Source organism: Amblyomma maculatum, chromosome 8 (genome assembly GCF_055883805.1).
Source record: "Amblyomma maculatum isolate TAMU_Amacu chromosome 8, ASM5588380v1, whole genome shotgun sequence".
In the NCBI taxonomy this organism is placed as follows: Eukaryota; Metazoa; Arthropoda; class Arachnida; order Ixodida; family Ixodidae; genus Amblyomma; species Amblyomma maculatum.
This window is the reverse complement of record NC_139351.1, coordinates 100,981,221-101,001,088: the sequence shown is the minus strand read 5'-3', so window position 1 is coordinate 101,001,088 and position 19,868 is coordinate 100,981,221. Positions and strand designations below refer to the sequence as shown.

At 43.4% G+C, this 19,868-nt stretch overlaps 1 protein-coding gene and 1 long non-coding RNA gene across 2 annotated transcripts in view; both read left to right on the top strand.

Moving 5' to 3' along the window:
• Positions 1–19,868, top strand: part of LOC146181991 (uncharacterized) — a 105,521-nt gene that overhangs the window by 12,498 nt on the left and 73,155 nt on the right. The gene's annotated exons all lie outside the window — the stretch shown is intronic.
• LOC146181992 (uncharacterized) overlaps positions 4,292–19,868 on the top strand; it is a 40,393-nt gene continuing 24,816 nt past the window's right edge. The window contains exons 1-3 of the long non-coding RNA XR_014700031.1: positions 4,292–4,480; positions 5,156–5,369; positions 6,246–6,392. This is a non-coding gene — a long non-coding RNA (uncharacterized LOC146181992). The remainder of the gene's footprint in view (positions 4,481–5,155; positions 5,370–6,245; positions 6,393–19,868) is intronic.

The following is a 19,868-nucleotide window of genomic DNA, read 5'->3' as shown; positions in this document are numbered from 1 at the left end:
AAAGGGTCATCTTAAACGCCTGCGATTTAGGTTCTTGTGAAAGATATTTTTTTTTTCGTATGCAGTGTAAGATGCCTTAGGTAATCCAAGGATTTCGTGGGACGGAAAAACCTTTAACGCTAGAGGAAACAGTAGTACAAGAAGTAATGATACCAGTAAGGTTTCAGGAAAATTTCTTGTATGATGTATTAGCGCTAGATTCATTGATGATATCACTTCAGTCAGCGTGCGATATAATGTCAGTGAATTTGTCATAACTCAGAGACGGCAGCAACTGAGAAACATCCAACAACTAACAATTGCAAAAAATCCTAGGTTTCGGGTTACACACCAAAGACGGCATGGCCCACTTTCCTGGAACGACCGGCGCGCGCGCTCAGGAACAGCAGGAGCCAGTGTGGTGCAACGCAGTGGAGAGAAACGTGGTGGCCCGAACCTGCGACGATGAAGCTGTGCGCACGTGGGGTTGCGAGTTCTTCACAGGAACATCTGGCCGAGAGATAGTGAGAAAGAGAGCGGGCAGGGCAATGCGAAAAGAGACTTCGTTAGAAGGAGACGTGTGTAACCTTGTCTGAATATAACCAGCGTTTTTGTTGCAAAAGCAACACTACGCCAGCCAGCTCGGCTCATCGCGTATGCTCGTTTGCCGTAGCCACAAATGTCAGGCGCAACGAAACAGACTGGCAGGAGCTGCCAACTTGGGTCTCTCGTCTCATATGGGATGGTTGTGTCAGAGTCAGCCTGCCAGGACCCTGGTATTCACGTAACCCCTGTAGGCCACTAAGGCCCGTTCACATTTATATGTGGGCTGGTAGCCTGCTCTATCGCGTCATACCCTTAAAGGTGGAGCTTAAGTGTCCCCCATGTATAAATGCAACAAACGCCTTTACCACCACCACCTAAAACACCGGTGAAATTTGATGCGTTCAACGGAACGCGCTCCAACAGATGGCGCCGCCATCGATGTCGCTGCCGTCGCTGTGTAAAACTGCGAGACGAGGGTGTAGTAACCGGGGTGTATATATCATCCTAGGCCAGCGTTGAAACGGCATGCGTTGAACGTTCTTGCTACTGGAATGCTTAACTGAAAAGGAGTTCGTTGTCGGGACGGGTACTTTAATAAAGATAGGAACTCCACCTTCGTTCAGCCTGCAGAGGAGCGATTTCTACTCGAGTTAAGCCAGCACCAACCTCAAACCACCACACATTAAGGAAGCAGTTTAGACTTGGTTTTACACATAGCCTCGGCAGAAACAGTGCACGTCGTCAGCAGAGTGGAAGCCAAGTCCCACTGCTTCACTGATTATCGCAGCGTCATCATTGGTATATAGAATAAAAGCCTAGTCGTTACCTGAACAGTTTGTCTTGTCTATACAATAGAGCTAAACCAAACGCTTAACCACAAGCTATACAACACAAGCGTAGCCATGCAGCCGTTGCTTTCGCAGTTCACTAGGGCTAACCAGAGCCAAACCACAGGCAACCTTTTGTTACCGTTACTCAGTTTTTGTCCGCGTGGGATTTCTCCACTTTATTCGAACCCCCGAAAGTTTAAAGTTGTTCATTTTGAAAAGTGCTACAGTATATATTACTTTCCTTACTACAGCCTTCACTACCGCTTTCGGCTCAGTGCTTTGCGATAACGATACTGAAGCGTACAGGCAGTCTTAATTCGTGCATTTTTTAAACACCAGTCAGGTTAAATATAGCCAAATATTGTCTTTGAACCGGTTTAAATTCGTGTTACATATGTGTCTTTTTGCGCAGGCATATTTGGTGGGGTGGGGGGGGGGGGGGGGGGGGAGCGTCACATAAGCATCGGGCGTATTCGCGACGTCCCCTCCGCCATTTCAATCTTCTTTCTTCTTCCTTAAGACATGTGCCCGCACCGTTGATCGCAATGACATGCGACAACTTCGAACATCGAAGACCCGAAGTACACGCACATATAGGGGTCACACTGGGTTTTCCAAGGATGGGAATCAAACCGCATAATATTGTTATAAAGTGCGATGTTGTGTGCAAGAAGCTCGCACTAAAAGAAAGGAAATAGCCTCCTAGAGCGCGATGTACTTTGGTGTCGCAAATGGCATCCAGGGAGCGCTGCAGTCACAGTCTCGCCCTTCCTGCTCCATGCTAAAAACTTTGCCTCGGTACGACCACCGGGGAAAGGGGGCTGGGCGAAGAAGGAGGCTGACAATTGCCTCCTGGCGGATCTGCTGTCTCGGACAGCGTGCATCAATCCGGGCAGCGGACTGTGCTAAACTTTCAATTTCTCACCTCGTAATGGAAACCCGCGCGCCCGGTTGAAACAACACCTAAGGCACTGTTCCCCCTTCTATTTTTCTCTCTCTTTTTTCTCTCTCTCTCCGATTTTTTGAGACCACGTTTCTGTTGCCGCACGCCGCTTCCTTTTTTTGCCGCTCGCGAGAGACCAGAGCCGAGGCTCGATCGCCCGAGTTTCGTCTTCTCTTGCCGCTACGCGCTTGAGGAGCCTCGGCTGTCTATTTACTTTCATCTTTTTCCAGTTTCCTTTTAGCCGTATCGGTCTGTCGCACGGGCTGCTTGTGCTGTGGTAGCGCTTCGTGATTTCGCCTGCAACGGCCTCCTTCCCCGAGGGCCAGCAGTGTAATGCGAATTGGAACTTCCATTTCTAACCGACTACTAGAAGCGAACAAGGAAAACGGATATCAATTTTCTCGTGCCACACCATGCGACATGCGCGGGAAGCGAAGAGCGCGCGAAACACTTGTGCTATATATGCAGGAAAGTTTCCTGCGCCGATCTATGCTCAGGGTGAGGGTGGGAGGAAGAGGAGGAGAAAGAAAGAAAGAAAGAAAGAAAGAAAGAAAGAAAGAAAGAAAGAAAGAAAGAAAGAAAGAAAGAAAGAAAGAAAGAAAGAAAGAAAGAAAGAGCGAGTACGCTGCTCGCCGTAGGGCAGCACTGCTGCAGAATCACATAAGGCTGTGTTTCTATTTGTTTTTTGTTATTTTATTGTATACTTTCGGAAGTCCAAAGAATGGTGAATTTGGACGGCTGAAGCTCACTCGTTGTTCCACAAACTACCGCGCGTCTTTTAGGGATATATTTTGATGGTGACACTAGAGAACAATTAGGGTTGTTCTTTCTGTTAATTTGAGACTCATTAAAAGCGCCTCCAGGGACCACTTTTCGTACTCTTAGTTTGAAAGAAAGAAGAATCTGCAATAAGGCTGTTTTATTAAATTCGTCGTTTCAATGGGCAATTCGCCATGCAGCAATTCAAGGTAAAGAGGGAAAAGCGCGGTAACTGTCTCAATTGTCTTCTGTGGACACCTCAATCGCGCCGTAAGGGAAGGAAAGAAGGTGGGAGTAAAAGTGGAAAGATAGAAAGAGGAGCCGTAGTGGAGGGCTACGGAGTAATTTCGACCACCTGGGGCTCTTTAACGTGCGCTGACATCGCACAGCACACGGACGCCTCTTTGTTTCGCCTCCATCGAAACGCAGCCGCTGAGGTCGGGTTCGAACCCGAGTGCTCTGGCACAGTAGTCGGGCGTCTTACCACTGCACCACCACGGCGGGGCATTCAAGGTAAAGAAGCACGAGAAAGTGCTGACAAAAGCTTTTGAGTGGTTAAGATGCCCGACTACTGTTCAAACATTAATTGGTACTCCGGTTGAGGCACTCTGAGAATCACATTCGCCGCAGCGGCGATCTTTCTCAACATCGATGGAGGCTAAAGCAAGCCGCCGCGTGCGGGGGGGAAATGAAACCCTCATTTTATAGCCCAAGTTGCTTTATTGCTAACACTCATAAGCAAAACCAAATAAAGTTATTTGGCGCAAAACGCTGGCGAGAACATGGAATTTCTCTATTACACAAGTTCCTGCTCAGCACACTGCGCCAACGAACGCTTGGTAACGCGTTTTTGCAACCGTGGAATTCACGCTTCAAGCATGTGCGTGCCAGTCACCTTACCTATCGTACGTTAGTGAGCCTCCGCTTCGAAAGAGCTCGTCACGACGCTCGCCACATAAAGTTCCATCCCCCTAAGCACACCAAACATTCAGCATACCTGCCACTATCAGGTAGACATGATCGTGCGCTTTGTTCCATGACGCCGAGCCAGAGCTTCGCCGAAGATTGCAAGATAGCGAACGAAACTCGACAGTTGACACGCAGTATACGCATCAGCAGGAGGGCGACCCGCGCGTGACAACGAAAGCGGCGTGAAGCTCATCACGATAAGCCATGGGCACGTTCCCGATGACCACGAATCGGGGCGCCTTATCAACCACGCGACTTCGTTTTGTTGCGCTCCTCAGAGCTCTTCCTTTCTTGTCGCACCTAAATCAGACGAAAGCTCACTGATTTGTAAGCTCCGTTAAAATGGATTATTGCGACTTCGAAATCTAGCTAGCGGATAATTGATGTCAGGGACGAATGAAGAACACGCAAGGTTTGTGCCTCCACGACACCCTGCAGCCGGCCTAGTGCCTAGGTAAGTGCTGACTGCTTGAAAACATTGCGCTTTGCTTGAAATCGCGATGGCTCGTCACAAACATATAGTATCGTTTTCCTAACTCGCTCAAACCAATACTCCTCGCACATATTCATGATATGCTGTGGGATGCAAGTCAGCCTTTGATTTTTGCTCGTTGTTACAAACTTTTCGCAAAAGCAGCCCTACAGAAAGCGCAGTCTGTGCTGTAAGCAATGAACTAAAGGCTGCCGGATGCAAGTACGCAGATTCTATCCTGGGCGCGGCGGCCGCTTTTCGATGGAGGCAAAAATCGTGTCTCCCGTGGGCTGCACGAAGTCAGTTAAAGAACCCCTCATGGTACAAATTTACCGAGATGCCCACAAAAACATCCCTCATAGCCTGTGTCGCGCTGCTGTGCTTATAATTGACAAAAAGAACACTGAATTGTGCTGACATATTACCTATGCTTTTGGGCTCATTTTACTCTGATTAATTTACTATTGGATCTATAGGATTAAAGTTGTACCCCTTTGCGATCTTGTTCTATTTTTGAATTGGTCATGTATATACCACTCAAGTTCAAAGCGTCATCTCCTTGGTAACTTCTGATATTAGTCAATAAGTTATATTACTTGCGTGCATGTGGTTATGGTTATCTACAATTTCGCAGCTGTGTTTTATATCTCCTTACAGTCCGTCGTTCTAAAATCATTCTTCAAAGAATGTATTGGCCAAGTTTGGCAGGAGATATAAGTGGGCAACGAAGAGGTCGCCGCAGTGAGTGACACACATGCATGCATGTGGCTTCAAACGCACCGTGGAACTGTTGATCAATACAACATTGCCCTTGGAATGGTGTATTTTATGAGGACAATCGCCTGTGGTGCATGGAACTTTACCAGGCGAGGTAAGTAATTTTTAAAGACAGCTCATACAACTTGTTTGGGCGAATAGCCGTCGGCGTTGTAGTTGTCGCAACACTTGTCGAAAATAACCGGGGGCTGCGTTGAAAAAAAAAATATTATCTTAGTAATTTATCGTTGTATTGATTAATGGTCTATTGTTGTGTGATATGCAATGGCGATTTAATGAAATAATTATAATGGAATACTTACGGAAATTAAAAGTTAACAAATTGAAAGGGGAAATTGGGTCAAAATGCCCAAAATGAAAAGCCGACGATTGATGATGGTAATCATGAAAATTTATACTGTCTAATTGATTAATAAAAATATTGAAAAAGAGGTATTTAAACCTGTCAAGTTGTCAAAATGTTCATAATGAGAAGCCAATACCTAATGATGCTAGACGAAAAAGTTTACAGTGTTTAACTGATCAATAATTGTTATAGCTGAAGAAATGAAAACTTCAAAAAAGAGGGATCAAAGTTGTTCAATATGCTCACAATGAAAAGGCAATGCTTCATTATGGTAATGAAGAAAATTTAGTGTGTAATCGATGAATTAACTATTTTAAATATTCAAATTCGAAACATTGCTCATAATGTCAAATTGCACAGAATGAAAAGCTAATGGTTCCTGATGCTAAGTATCGATGTACAAAAATTAATAATAAACAACTAGAAACAAAATTTATGAAGTACAAAAAAGGAAGGTACAAAATTATCAAATTTTGTTTGCTAAATGGAGACTTGTTCTAAACATGGCCAATAGGTGATAGCAGGGAGGTGTATGTTATGCTAAGAGTAATGAATAAATATTTCTAGTAGAGAACCAAGGATTCAAAGGTTGGTTCATTACTGTCCATGATTGTTTGATTTCAGCTTACATTTGAGCCAAAAGTTCGTTTTGAGACTACGGTTGACATATTGGAAGCCAAGCTCATCGAAGGGAAGCAAAAGCTACAGCTTGAATACTTTTCTGACAGCTACCTTTGCCCCAGAAGAGCTGCGCTCCATCTCATCACAGAGGTATTAAATTCAATAGCCCTATTTAAAAGTTTGAAATGCATTACACACAAATCGTTGCACACAAAGGAAAATGTCACGAATATTACTTTGCATTGTGTACCCCTCAAAGTGGCTGGCACAAAGCCTTACTAGAGAATGAAATGCATAAATATCAATTTGCTGCCGGTAATATTTGATTCTTCTTGCTTAAATTCAGTGGTAGCAAGAAAGTTTCTGTATAAAAGTGCAGTGCATAAATATCAACTCAATATCGATTTCATGTGCGAGAGACGGCCTATACAAATATACTGACTTGTATAATAATGCCACCTGACGGTTCGAGGTAGCGCTTGAACTACGAAGAAGTTGGAGACTCTCGCGCGCTTCGGCTAGTTAACCCCTGTGGACTCTTGAGCTTGTGTCTTCATGTTACTGTTTCTCGGGAACCTCTGTCTTGACTGTGTGTATCTGCCCCTGTTGCCGATACCCATAAATCCCTGTCTTCGTGACAATATAGAAACCTGCACTTAGTTGTCGCAAATAATGCTAGTAATTGATTATACTATTTCCATCATTATAACCTATATAAAGAAAAATTTCTAATTTTTTTTCGTTGAAGGGACCAAACCTGGATGAAGCTTCACCTGGATCGTGTATTTCTGTGACAGAGGAATAACGAAGTCATGTGTGGGAAACATACTGTTCGCTTAACAGCGGTAACTAGCAGTGAACAATTTTTATTCTTGTGTTTAACGACGCACTTCATCCTCGGCCTGACATACCCCAATTTATTTGGCCGATCTTTGTGATTACTTCAAACCGTACTCTGAATGTCAGCCAATTCAGATATACCTCATGACTTTAAAGCTGAAATCTGCTTTAGAGAAGCTAGAACTACTCTAGGGGCAAAGTGCATGCCGATTACGAAACGTTCAAGTGCCACTGAGGTATTATCGTGATAGCTAGTCACACAGTTTTTTTGCTAAGTTAAATGTTTTATATATTCAAGGTCTACAAACTTTGATATGCTGTGGCTAAGGTACTGATTGCTTTATGAGCCACAAAATGGGCACCAACAGCAAACCTATGTGAGCAGTTCCTGGAGTCCGCTTTTTCTGTTAACATGAACAACTTGGTTTACAAATTATTGTGCAAGAGCAGTTTTTGCTCTGCAATGTGGTAACCTTTAGTGACCATGATCGCATGTGATGAGAAATCTTTGGAAATGCTCAAGAAATCAACTGATACTTGTGACATACCTTGTGACCAAATTCAGTGTCACACACACCTTTGTATTCTTACTCAAATTGCTTCAAGAATAGGCGCTTTAAAAATTCATGTCGCCTACTCGTTCAGAAAAATACAGCGCATTATTGACAGGAACAAGAAATGGGGACGCATACACAGGCACTATGTCTGCATCCCCTTTTTTGTCCTTGCCACTATTGCACTGTATACTTCTGTATCATGAACCAGCAAGCAAGCCAGTACATATTATCCCCATTGTTTCCTTAATTTTCATATTTCCTCATGTTATTCTTTAAGAAATAATATTGCATCTCATTTCTTGAAATCCCGAAACGCACCGTAAATATCGCTTAGGCAAACTAATGTATTCTAACAATAAAAAATATTTAGGGAATAAAAATATGCACACATTACTGTGTGAACCCCATTTCAAGGCTTATTCCGGATGTCACCTCTTCATCCTTGCAATTCGCGGAGATCGCGAATATTTATGATAACATTCGTTCAACTGTTTACTCATATTTGTTATGATTCATATGCAAGCATTAGTACTGATATGACGCAATATTTGTGTCCGTATATCTTTCAACAAAGGACATCATTTATGCAGCTTTCATTATGTCGAGGTCGAGTGTCTCACAACACATAACGGTCGTGGTTCGTAGTAGTTGTATGCTTTGGTCTCAGACGCTCTCAAAAACTTGTATCGAAACACTATTATTTACCTTACGGGGGATAAAAAATCTGATCACCTGAAAACAAGAATAAAAAGGCAACAGCAGCAAGGAAAGGTAAAATGTTTTCGTAATGTCTAAAACAATGGAAAGCCAAATTTGTTTATTCTATTTAAAGGCTCTGCCCGGCGTTGAGGGGTGGATTGTAAAGGTCACACAAGGAAGCGGTCAAAGCACCATTCTGGTCCTTGCTGTATGCGTAGATTTGCAACAGTTTAATTTTTGTTCTAATTTTGCTGTTCTGCAGGCTTTTATGGGCGCTTGTACATCAACAATGCAGCTTAGCCTTGCACTTTTGTCTCCTGCTGTTGCCTCCATATTTTATTTTCCAAGTTATTGAACCATGGGTTCTCAGTACTGAAAAACCATCCTTAAGAAAGAATTCTTATATTCTTTGCTCAGCTCGTCTGTTCTTGACCACATTTCTTCTTTTTGAGGCAAAATTTACATGAACCCTGCCCGAGGTATTTGTCATGCCCAGCTGATTAGAAGTCATGTTTAAACGTTGGCTTGCGAACTGAGGCTCACTTTGAACCATTATTCACTTTTTTATACTGTGTAATGCCTTCTGCTGATCGTGCTACCTAATCAATATAATTCTAATTATTTCATTCTGCTATTCACGAAACCCCTGCACGTTAGTTTCCTGTGATTGCAAGTACTTCAGCAGAAGCAGCTAATATAAGACAATTCTGAGCGGATGTGGGGCCACGTAAACACTAAACACTGTATACCTCTCAGTTTAAAAGTAATGTCACCGGTGGAAACATTTGTCTCACATGTACAAGAGCTCTTGTAATGCAGTTAATTGCTGCCTGATACTGAATCAGTATCGTTGTCCCCAGCAGGCTAAAAACTGCTGTGTGATTGCACTCAACTGCCAAGCACGTTTGGCTCCCCTGTTAGGCAGTGATGTCGAGCAGCAATCGAGAAAATCAACAAAGTTGGACACTCCTGCCGGGCAGCGACTTCGAGAAGTGAAGCCATCGAATGACTCAACCACCAAGCAAGTTGGGCACCCCTGTTAGGCATTAATGTCAAGGAAAGAAGCCAGTAGATAGGTTGAAACAACGTCCAGAATGCGTGGAGCGGTGTTCCAGTTACATGCATGTTCCACATAAAACCCTTAAAATTTAACGGGAACGTTGTTCCGCATATACTGTATAGCTTTATCTGGAACACTGCCCCCCATATATAAGCGGTACTTTTTGGAACGTTATGTGGAACCAGATTAAGAGTGTAGGAAAGGAAAGGCGCAGTATCTGTCACACTTGCTCTGTGGACACCTGAACAGCACCGTAAGGGAAGGGAGGAAGGTGGGCATGAAAGTGTAAAGAGAGAAAGGGGAACCGTAGTGGAGGGCCACGGAGTAATTTCGACCCTCTGAGGATCTTTGACGTGCGCTGACATCGCGCAGCACACGGACGCCACTTCGTTTCGCCTCCATCGAAACGCAGCCGCCGTGGTCGGGATCAAACCAAAGCATAAATCCACTTCGACAGTACTGAATACAGTCATGGCGTTACGAGAAAATTCGTGGCCCTATATCGGCGAAAGCCCTCGTCCGCTTCTCTACTCTGTGGCCTCCTATTCGCCATCTACATTTCTCAGTATGTAAACAAGGCAGTCAGCTCACCCCATCAACGCGCTCAACCCTGCCCTCGTTTTCAATCCCAGGTCCGCTAAGTCTGCCGCAGATCCGCATTCAAAGCCAACAGTTTGATGCAGCACAACCGAAATTAAGCGCTGACAAGTACCGAGACAGTTGAGCCGACGTTTAGTTAGGCGTTTCAGATAGCCTGTCATAGCAAAACAGTGAATTCCCGTGCCTCATGCCAGGGAAGGCTGAAAACGTGGCACTGATTTACATGTACCTCGCAAGCATTTTTGCTGATTTATTACACCGTACGTCCTCGTGTAACTAAGTTAAAAAGTACATAAAGAAAATGAGAAAAAAATCATGGCACTTAAAAGATTAGCGCAAAAATAACAACAAAAAAACGCGGACAATGGAACACAAAACGGCAGGACAGGCGCTGACTACCAAAATTATTGTATGAATGTTCTTTACAAAGTTTAGTCGTTCAAATACAGGGCATTCACAGATAGCGTACAACTTAACAAGGTGATTAAAAATGTGGTCGTTTGGTTGCAACAAGAGCTCGCTGCATGTATGAGTCCGGTCCCGTCGGTGGCCGGACGTATTCAATTACGTAGCTTTTTCGTCTTCTCTTCTGGTTGCTGCAAGGAATAGCAGTCATTTCAAATCGGACTTCTGTGCACTCACGTTCACGGAACCTTTGGCGACAGCAGCAAAAGGTCGGGGAGGACGGGGCCAGGCAAGCCTATACGTTGAGCGGTGGCGATGGAGCTTCTCCACTCGAGAGTTTAATTAAAAGTCTCGTGCCCCGCATAACGAGTGTGTTGTACACTGGCGACGGCAGGACACGCGCTTGGCATGGGACTCGGCGAAACAAGTGGTCCCGGCAAACAAGAAGCCGCTTCCCCGCTATCCACGTCACTTCCTTCGTCGCTTAGTTTGAACGAAGTCGCGCTTTCGCGCCGATCGATGCCCCTTTTTCCGGCCCTGGTGAAACCGCATTCCCGAAACACCCTCAGCGCATCTGCTTTTCTCGCCTTCCCCTTTCTAAGAGTGGCCCGTTTGTGAGCTGTCCTGGGCACAACACACTCTACGCTGTGCTGGTGTCTCGCTTGTTTTGCCACGCCTTTGGGTCGTCGTGGCGAAAGTTAATTAGGTGCCCCGCACGGCCGGCGTTTTCTCGTATACTTTGGTTCTCATCCCCGTTGCCGAAAGTTAACGAAGACTTCCTCCGTAAATTCGTGAGAACTGTGAAGTGCGCGCTGAGCTTGCATTTGCCGCCCTGAGCTTGAGTCTTTCCCTCTCTATGGGAGGTCACTTGTGCTTTCAAGCTCTGAGTTTTGCTGGCTTAATTGCAGCACTTCGATGAAGCCAGCGTGTAAAGCGTCAACGACAGCTTCGTCACTTTGCGCTCGTTAATAAACGCCAGACACGACCGGCATGCCTGAACTTTCCATCTTATGTAAAAAATTGCAGTCTATAATAAACGATCTAAACGCCCCAATGACTAGAGCGCTAGATGAAAAGTTGAGACAAAAGTTTTCTACATATACTGATTTTTGATCAGTGATCGGAGGGAGAATATCTGGTTATCATCACAAATCTTTTATTTATTTTTTTTTGTAATTGGGACGCACCCTTTACTAACTTCACAAATCATGCAGCTTTTATCCGTCCATGAATATTTCCTCCCAAGAGCCTGCGCCAAGCTGCAAATCAGGACCATCTGTACACAGCAAAACGATGAAGAGTGCTCTTAGAGGCGCAGCTCAACACAGTCAAGACGGCCCTACCCAACGGCACACCGTTATTGCCTAGAGGAGTCAGTTAACTGTCCCCGACTGATACAAAATTCTGCTGTGGGGAAATACCGTGATTGCCCGATTCTAGTCGGAGGCGACTTCAATGCTTCACGCTAATGTCAGTGGTTCCTCTTGAGATTTCTGAGCCTTCTTTACCTCTCGGTGTTCCGTTGAAGCTACCTGTCGTTGTTCGATGGCTTGCCTAGTTTTCTTATCCCACCAGCGTTTTGGCTTCATCTTTCCATACCAGCGGGTTGCTACTTTTTCTTGTTTAATTTTTGTTCTACCTGATTTTAATCCCAATTTGTCATGGGGTGTTTCTCTATTGCGTCTCTATACGAGCTGCTATTAACACTATTTGTTCGTCACATGATTACGCGTTTTTTTTCTGCCTTTTCGAAATTCTCTTTTGAACAGGGCCTCCAACTGCCGGCTAATACGTTTACGACCACTTCCCTCGGCCACTATACGTCTATTTTCATATTTGGTAGCTTTATTCCCTGATACATTAGGCAGCAGCCTGCCTGTTCCAAAATTTATTTATTTATTTATTTATTTATTTATTTATTTATTTATTTATTTATTTATTTATTTATTTATTTATTTATTTATTTATTTGTTTATTTATTTGTTTATTTATTTGTTTATTTATTTGTTTATTTATTTATTTATTTATTTATTTATTTATTTATTTATTTATTTATTTATTTATTTATTTACTTATTTATCGAATCCCCAAAGGCCCAATTTAAGGGGTATTACATGAGGGGTGGGCTTGGAGTACGGCGGTTACAATAAAAAATGTCTTTCGATGGCAGTCTTGAAATGATGAATATCGTTTAGTGCGGCGATGTGGTAGGGAAGGTCGTTTCAATCCAGGGCAGTGCGGAGAAAAAATGACTTTTGGAATGTGGTCGTATGGGCTTCACAAGTGACAAGTCTCTCACATTTAGTTTCTTTGTTTACAATAACTAGGTTGTGTCGCTCACAGAAGTCTGGCATTAACTTCCCGTTGCAATCAGCGTATACACCCTCGATGTGGCCGTTGAGGTCTCTTGATAGTATAATATCGGTATTTCTTTGATTCTTCTCTGAAACAGTTAACGGGATCCTTGTTTTTCTGCCTGCATGTGTCCCTTATCCGTAAGTAAAAACTGGCCTAGCCATATAAGTTTACCGGAAATTGTTCTTTGCAGGATGATTTTATTCGTTGCCACTTTGTTTCTTGGTGTATAAAGATACATGCAGCTTCCCACGATCTTCACCACTGTTGTTCAGTAGCACTCTTCCCTAACGTAGAAATCAATATACAGTTGATTTTCTAGGTCCCTGAGTTGTGTCTCGCATACAGCATACACGGCTTTGTCGTCCTTTAACTGCTGTTCTATTTCCGACAATTTCACTCTCTTTCTACCCCTTGCATGTTTATATAACTGATCCTGTCGTTAAATTTTTTTTTTGTAATTTTCTTTCGGGATCTCCTGTCTGCCATTTTTTTTCAGCCCAGCCTGCATTATTACATTATTAAACTTATTTCTGCTTCACTGCCAACTACTCCTGTGCCCGCAGCCCTCGCGCACCCCCTAAAATATTACTGCCTGGCCCGCCAAGAGCCAGCTAATTTCTGCTCCCACCCTTTAATTGAAGTGAATGCCATCTCGTCGAAACCCTTTGCCAAAGCTTATTCCACGCACTTCCCTGTTTATTTTTGCCATTTCGAAGCCTTTCTCCGGGCTTAACTTCCGTATCTCTTGATGGACCCTCACCACGCCTTGTTCGACCTTCCTGTTCTGTTCTAGCACTTCCAGCACAGTGCACACCTCAACCCGCACTTGATTTGTTATAGCCCTGATATTGTCAACTCTCTGAGCTGACTTCTCTATGAATTGGGCGCCGTCATTCTTGAGGGTCTCGCTCAGTCCCGCTGCTACTATCACTGAGTTACACCCTGCGGATTTTTTTTTTTTGCGAAGTTTATTGCCTCAGGGCATAAAAGGAATGTTATGATGAATGAAGGGTGTGGTCAAATAAATGAAAAAAGGTTGGCTGATGCAATGAAATCGAGGAGTGAACGATGATGCGGTCCCAGTGTCCAAACAGCATATGACTGCGGAATTCTTCGACACCTTGTTCTTAGTTTCCTTCAGTACCGCGTTAATTGTCATCCCTGGGAAAGCTCCGACTAATACTCGCTCATGACCCTTTACCCGTTCGATTATAGCTCGAGTGGGCCTGCTCATGATAGAATCCCCGGCGATAAGCACCTGAGCACTCTCTCGTTGCCTCCCAATTGCTAGCTGCTCATTCCGGTTTTCTATGTCTTCTTCTACGGGAACTTCTATATCCCTTACCTCTACCTCTTTTCCACACTTCTGAGCTGCTACTTCTGAATAGATCTCCAGTTAGGGCCACGCCTGAAGTCCTTTGTCTTCGCAGCCCTCGCCAGTGCCTGCTCCAGCCACGTGGCAGGAGCCGGAAAGTCCGCCATTGTTGTCTCCAGCGACGGTATCAGAAATTTTCTCTTCCATTCGAGGAAGGTATTCCGGCAGTTTCCTAATTTCTGCTCTTACTACCTCGAGCTCTTTTTCCAAAGCTGCTACACGCGACACTAGACCGGTGTTCCCTTGCTCAAATCTGTCTAGACTCGCACTTAAAGGTCAACTCCGGTGGTTTTTCCGTCATTTTGTGTTTTCGGTTGAATTACATTCCTCGGCACGTCCTCACTCCAACACAAAAAACCGTTTTTCGAAATTTCAATTAGAAGTATTTTTAAAAAGGAAAAACAGCAAATCGAAACCGAAACTGCTTTCACGGCCCGAAACGACGTCTTACTCGACGAAATGGTGACGTCACACTCAGTATTAGAAAAACGCTCGTACGTGCGTTAGATGGTGAAAATAACGTATGGAAATCATGAAGCATTGCATAAAATGTCTGAGGTAGTTCAATGTAAGCCTCACAATTTCATAATCTTGCGGGAAGTGGACAGTAACGCCGGTGTACTGTTTGTGACGTCAGAAACTCAGTGTTGCCGGCAGAAATCGTCTCAACTTAAGCCATGAAAACAGCATATCTTAGAGTCGTGTTGCGCGCGAACGGATTATCGTACGGCGCCCAAATTTTGTAGAATGCGTCAGGACGGAGAGGAGAATCTACAGTAAAATTTTTATTAGAATATTCGAATGTCAATAAACCCCCGGAGTTGCCCTTTAAGTAAGCAACACCGGTATTAAGTCCGCGTATTCCGCCTCCTCTATTATTCCAACCGCGTTTCCTTCACTTTAACCAGCCCCTCACATTCCTTGCGCATAACCATTTTTGGGTTGCACATTTTAGACCTGTTTATACTCGAAGTTTTTGTACCACAAACGCTCATAACCTCTACACACTAGAAAACAACTAGCAAACATACGTCCAAATAAGTTCTACAAATGCGGATTCCTCAAAATTATTAGTCGTCTAAAGTATTAACATGATAATAAAGTAGTTATCAAACGAATGAATGCGAGCAATTTTAGCAGCCGGTATGAAAACCAGACCGCTAGGACAATGAATTAAAATCTTTTCCTTAGCCAGAGACTAACCTAAATTGCCTAACTACATATAAAAAATACTAAAACAAAGAAATAATCTATTTGACGCTTTCACACAGCTCTCGCAGTCGTCAATCCGCCCGTTTATGGTCGCCACGTGCAATACGAAGAGCGCTCCACCACGCGCTTCCACTGCATGGCTGTCAACTTTCACGTCCCGCTAAGCTTTCAAACCAGTGCTTCTAACTCGACCATTTTCCTTCCATTTTCCTTCGGATGAGAAAACTTGACATAAATATCTTTATCAGACAAGGCAATATCATTGTCATCATCATCATCCTATCTACACCCACTAGAGCAAAAATGTTCTCATATTTCACTAATTAACCTTGCCCTGTGCCAGCTGCAGTCACTACATCATCGAAAGCTTCCTAGTCTAAAACGCCCACCGGAGTTTCCCCTGCATAGAAAGGGAACCAGCGAATACAGACGCAAGACAAGAACAAGGAAGACACACACCACAACGCTGGACTTACAACTGATTTACTAAGATGAAGAATTGTACATTTTAAAATAACTTCCTGCCTGCGCACACACCCTACAGACAATACAATTTGCGCAAAACATGGCTACTATAATGATAAAAACTATAATGATAAAAACTTGCACTCCTTTTCGATGATAATCACGGACGGCTCACTGACGCATTTCTGCTTAATCTTTATTATCAGGAATACTTCTAGTAACTCCAGGTCACGTTTAGATTTCCCCCGACCGATAATGCTGACAATGTGAAAACTAGGAGAACATCTGCAGTCCTTGACATGCAAGGCTAAATTGCTGCCAGTGCCCAAAGTTGTGCGATGTTGCCTCAGGCACTCGTTCAAGCATGCTCCGGTTTGGCCAATGTAGATTTTCCCGCATGACAACGGGATTGAATACACCACGCCCACTGCGCATGTGGTGAACATAGTCTGGTGTTTCGTCTTGCAAACACTAGTTCTGCGCAGGTCAGCAGAGATTTGGGCGCACAAACCGGGCAGTTTGCAGGGAGCAGAAAATGCCATAGTGACACCAAACTTCTGAGCCACTTTTTTCAGACCATGTGAAGTCTTGTGGAAGTAAGGAATGACTTCCAACTTTCTTGATTCCACTTCTACTGGCCTGGAGCCTTTGAAGGTAACTTCAGTTTTTTCCCCAAGGATTCCCCCACCGCCAGCAAAACCGAGGGAGGAAACCCAAAACATTGTAGCCGTTCAACCTGCTTCGCCACACTTTGCTGCATCACAAGAGGGCAACTCTTCTTTAAGGCATTCAGAAAACACAAGTTTGCAATGCTGCGCTTCACTAACTTAGAATAGGCTGAATCATACGGCAAAAGTGCCTTCTTAGACCTCGGTACATATTTTCAGCACACGTGTTGATTGGGTAAAAAAGTCAATTCTAAATCCAGTCTTTAAAACCAATTCAATTCATAGCGCTTAAGCCCATCGGTTATCTCAATTCATGTCCTGCTCGTGTTTAAAGGGCGGCTGAAGAGCTTTCAGATTTCGACAAGCTTAAAGGGGACAAATGTATGAAACGTGCAGATAACGAATGCGAAGTCTTTTTGCGTAATCGCCAAATAAAGTAGCGCTGGAGATTAGACTTCTCCGCAGTGCACCCCTCTCGGCTTTTGTCACAACAATGTCAGTTGCTTGAAGGGAGAAAACCAAATCCGTCGAATGTATATTTCATGACGAGTTGTTTGGTAGCATTGGACGGCCCACGACAGCATGTGGGAGAAGCGAGGGAAAGTCGAAATATTCGACAACAATGACGTCATTATGCATTTTTCTGCATTACCCCTGCGTATTGAGGAGAATACTAAACTTTTATTCTATGATGATGTCATAATTTTAAATGTTGGTGCAAAACCAGTTACCATGATTTACCTACAAGCTGAGTACATTCGAATCGTTGTATATCCTCCAAATGTCACAAAACAATTTCAGCTTTCCTTTTGAGAAGGCCTGCCTGTAAAGCGTGCTCCGCCGTCTAAACCTTCAATGTGGGGTGAAGCCCAACAAAACGGCAAACTTATTGCAGGAGAAGAGCCCTTATTGGCTACAGTAAGCGATCAGTGGCGTAGTCTGAAATTTTGTTCTAGGTGAGGCTGAATTGTTACGCGGCATCCTGTGTATAAAATTTGTAGAATGATCAAATACATGAATAAAATTTGAATTGCCATTTCTCTGCACTACTTCTGCGCATTGAAGAGAAGACTAAACTTTTAATCTATGATGATGTCATAATTTTATATGTTGGTGCAAAACCGGTTACCATGCTTTACCTACAAGCTGAGTACATTCGAATCGTTGTATATCCTCCAAATGTCACAAAACAATTTCAGCTTTCCTTTAGAGAAGGCCTGCCTGTAAAGCGTGCTCCGCCGTCTAAACATTCAATGTGGGGTGAAGCCCAGCAAAACGGCAAATTGATTATTGGCTACAGTAAGCGATCAGTGGCGTAGTCTGAAATTTTGTTCTAGGTGAGGCTGAATTGCTACGCGGCATCCTGTGTATAAAATCTGTAGAATGATCAAATACATGAATAAAATCTGAATTGTCATTGTAATTGCGTATTAGAGGCTGCAACCGATTTCTTGGACGCTAAGCACTGCTAATGCAAGTAAAATATGAAATTTTTTATTAGAAAATATATTCCTCTTTCTCAATAATTGTAGCAGAAATAATTGATATCAGTGCTGCCCCGTTCATGCTATTTAATAATAAGGAATATATCACGTGAATTTCAGAAATATACCAGTTCGGAACCAGCAAAACAGCACATGCCGCTGATTTAAAAACGTAAAGGCCACTAAGTAAACAAGTTACGGACGATTATTTTAATTAGTCTTTTTCATTCAAGGTCATTGTTTGGATTTTTGGGCGTATGCTACGGACAAGAAAAAAATCTCAGTGACAACGTCCTTCGTTCAAATTTATTGCGCAGGACCAGCTGTCACCGATCATGCTATGTCGTTTCAACGAAAGTATGACCGCAAGAGAGAGCATACATAAAAAGCAGGAGTACTGCAACATGTACAGTGCAGATGGCAAGATACCATGGAATACCGAAAATATGAACTTACAGTTTGAAACAAGCAAAACAAGTATCACTGGAAACAAAGTTCACTACATGCATACACAAAACATCGCAACATGATATTTATACACGTGCATACGTCTCCAATAAGCATGCGTATCTAAGCAAATGTCACTGTACACATAATGCGTCAGGCAAGGCAACTAAATATGTTGCACAAGCACAGGTAGTAAAAGTTACGCGTAGAAAGACAGGAAGGAACAAAACCATGATCGCAAAAGTCGTGATATGTAAGTACTTGGGCAATGCTGCGGGCGTGATAGCACAATTTTAGCAACTAAGTGTAGAGAAAGCGAGAAAGTCAAAACAGCTGTATTGGACCACAAAGTAAAATTAATTGTACGTTGGGTTGAACCACGCGTTTCAGGATAGAAGTAAGCCGCGTACTTACCGATGATTATTTTTTTTAAATATGGCTGATGTTTTTCAACGTTTATATACTCTTTTGAAATGAATGGTTTTCGGCTAGTTGCCAGGTGTAAACAGTAAAGCTCGGTGATTATCGATAAAACAAATTCTTAAAGCAAACAAGATTATAAAAGCAAAATATACCAGTAGTTATTTAATTTGGAGCAAAGGCTATTCACAGTTGATTGTAAAGCATACTCAGGCAGGTTCTCATCAGTCATACCAGCGTGCTTCTTTATGTTGGCAGCACGCACTTTCGATAATACTCACTCTGTATTACCGCTCTACTTAAGAAAACCTGAAGTGTCGCTTGACGCTTGGGCTAAAACTGGCCTGTCACATGCATGTGGCTTCCAAAGCAAAGGAAGGCCGGCAACAGAGCTCGCTGTGTACTGGTGCTAAGTGTGGAACTCAAACTCGAGGTCCTTCATATTGCAATCAAACAAGAAGAAGATGAAGAACAACAACAATAACCACAAGAATTTTCATAATATCTACAGCTTTATGGTGGATTTAAGGAAAAAAGTTGCACTCGACAACTTCATCATCATCATCATCATCATCATCAGCCTGATTATACCCACTGCAGGGCGAAGGCCTCTCCCATATTTCTCCACTTAACCCGGTTCTGTGCTAGCTGCATCCACTTGACCTCTGCGAACTTCTTAATCTCATCCGCCCACCTAACTTTCTGCCGCCCCCTGCTATGCTTTCCTTCCCTTGGAATCCAGTTTGTTACCCTCAGCGACCATCGGTTATCCTCTCTTCGCACTACATGTCCTGCCCATGTCCATTTCTTCTTCTTAATTTCCACTAGGATGTCGGTAACTTGAGTTATTTCTCTGACCCACTCTGCACGCACTCTGCACTCGACAACTTGACAAGTCCTCAACCCGCCTTGTGGCAGAAGCAGCAATACAAATATATGTTACCACAAAAGGCATAACGATATGTTAGAAAACTAAAGAAGTAAAAGAAAACGTGTCATTTGTATGTTTCAAAACAAAGAACACGATTGAAATAAA